Source organism: Oratosquilla oratoria, chromosome 3, assembly GCF_046742065.1.
Source record: "Oratosquilla oratoria isolate Oo_2021 chromosome 3, ASM4674206v1, whole genome shotgun sequence".
In the NCBI taxonomy this organism is placed as follows: domain Eukaryota; kingdom Metazoa; phylum Arthropoda; class Malacostraca; order Stomatopoda; family Squillidae; genus Oratosquilla; species Oratosquilla oratoria.
This window is the reverse complement of record NC_134779.1, coordinates 65,090,108-65,092,607: the sequence shown is the minus strand read 5'-3', so window position 1 is coordinate 65,092,607 and position 2,500 is coordinate 65,090,108.

The window sequence follows — 2,500 nt, the reverse complement described above, 5'->3', positions numbered from 1 at the left end:
GCTGTTCCGTCATATCTTCGGAAATCCTCTGCAGATGTGCAAGATGGTGCATTTTTTTTTTCTTTTTTTTTTTTACAGTCATCACCATTATTATATTTCTATAATGATTTTATTATTACTGGTTTTCCTATTTTTACTATCACTTACTATAGTACTAAGTAATATTACCATGGTATTTCTATTACCGTTACTAGTATTCCACAGCTAAGTCACAGCATTCAATTACCATAATTATACTATCATTATTTTCCTATTATTATTATAAATGATTATAGTACGAAATAATATTACCATAGTAATACAACCAAACAAGTAATAGATTCCAATTGACCTTGTACAGGATTACGTCTGCATTATATCCCATTATACCTTGTGACGTCATACAATGACCTTGTTTACTATCGTCCGCCTCCCCCCTTCCTCCCTCACCTCCTCCTCCTCCTCCTCTCTTCCGGTCCTCCTCCTCCCTCTCCTAGCTCCGCGTCCCCCTCCTCCTCCTCCCTCTCCTCCCCTTCCACTCAAACGTGGGTTAAGCTGGATCCTTTCCAGTGACCCAGCGTGACCTCGATTCCCGGGTGACCCCAAGGCGTACACGGTGGCCTTGGGGTGGGAGAACGGGATTGGTGGGATGGGCAGTGGAAGTGGTAGGCTGGCTGTAAGTGTCAATATTGTTGTTGTCATAAAGGAAGAAGGTGAGGACCCTACACCAGGAGGCGCTGAGTAGCTGCGGCCGAAGGCGTCATCTTTGCCCTAATAGATGCTTTGGGGACTGTAGGAACAGGTAACAGTCACTGCACCTAGGAATCGGAGAGAAGTGCGGGATTCGAACCCGCCCACAACTAAGCGAATGGATGGAAACGATAGAAGGAAGGAGAGAGGGGAAGAGGAAGCTGGGGAGGAAGAAAGGGGCTAAGGAGATGGGGGAAATAATGTTAAGGAGGATAAAAAAAGAGGACAAGGGAAGATGGAGGAAAAGGGGGTGAAGACAGGTGTTGGGATGAGCGGTTCGAGAGCGAAGCGAGAGCATGAGGATCAGAACGGTGATCTGGGGGCTCACACATGGAGTCGCTTAGCCACGACCGGATATGTCGCTGTCGAAGAGATTGGGCAACTGGCAGTCATCATCTCCCGTTAGTAATCGAACTGAGGAATTAAAATATATATATGGAGGGAGGAGGCGGGTGAAGGGAGGAGAAGGGAGTAGGGTGGGGTGGATGTGAAGGAGGAAGGGTGAGGGAGAAGAGTGTGAGAGAAAGGGAGAGAGGGAGAAGGAGAAGGAACAAGGGAGAGAAGGAAAGAGGGGAGATGGGATGAGGGAGAGGAAGGGGATGTGGGAGAAAGGGGGAGAAGAGGGTAGGGGACATAAGGAAAAGGGAGGGAGGGGAAGAAAGATGGAGAAGGCGTTGGGGTTTGAGGGAGGGAGAAGAGAAAAGAGGAATGAGGGAGAAAGAGGGAGGAAGAAGGGCACGTGAGGGAGAAGGATTATCTGTAGGGCTTCCCCGGCAGGTGGAGTTGGGGTCGTGAGGCAGTCTCGGGGTCTCAGGGATTTTAGGGAATTAGGGAACATCGATATGAGGGAATGGAATAGGGAGTTGGGGTTTAGGGAGCGATAGGCTTAACTCTACTGTCGACTAATGCCCGATCCCCATGGGACACATTTCTTTGTTTTGGGCGACTTCAATGCGATTACTGGCACCGTGCACAGCGCGTGATCGAGCGGTAGGGGGGGGGGGCTACCAGGGATCACACTCGAACAGGACAAACTGTGGTGGACTCAGGCTTACATAAGAACCCTGCATCTCCCTACTGTGTTAAAAAAAAAAAAAAAAAAATCGGGAAATGAAAAATCTCATATCTTTTAGTTTCCCTCACCATCATTGTCCAACTCGTCCGAATGAATTTTTAATCATCTCCCTGTCTTGATAAGAGATATGGATATTACATGCTGATTTGAAAATACGTCTTGATGTCTTTGGTACCAAGTGCCTTTGGAGAATCATGGGGTATCTCAGGTATGGCTTAGTATCAAACCAGCGACTGTTTCCTGAGTCTCGATTAAGAAATAATTCATGAACGACAACTACTCCGAGAACATGGTCATCCGACACGATTTCCAGGTGTTGAGTACAGTGCTGTAACGTAGAAGGAGACACGTATAGAGTTCCTGGCAGAAGGAAATCGACCCCATCTTGCTCACATCCGTTTGGAATCGGGTGAGCAATCTGTAACGGTTGTCACCCTTGATTTTGGCTGTAATCAGCTTATCTAATTCATTTCCTTGGCACTCGACCCATAACAAAAAGGGCAATGAAATTCCCCCTCCCCCCACCAGCTGGCGGCAGACGATTTTATTCATCTCAAAGCAACTTGGTCAAAACCAAACTATTTCAATTAATTTTGAGAAGCATGTGGTTCACTTTATGGGCTTTGTTCTGGCTGAGAGAGAGTGGAGAGCTGGAGAGAGTGTAAGGGTAATGGGGGGTGGAGGCGGAGAGGGCTG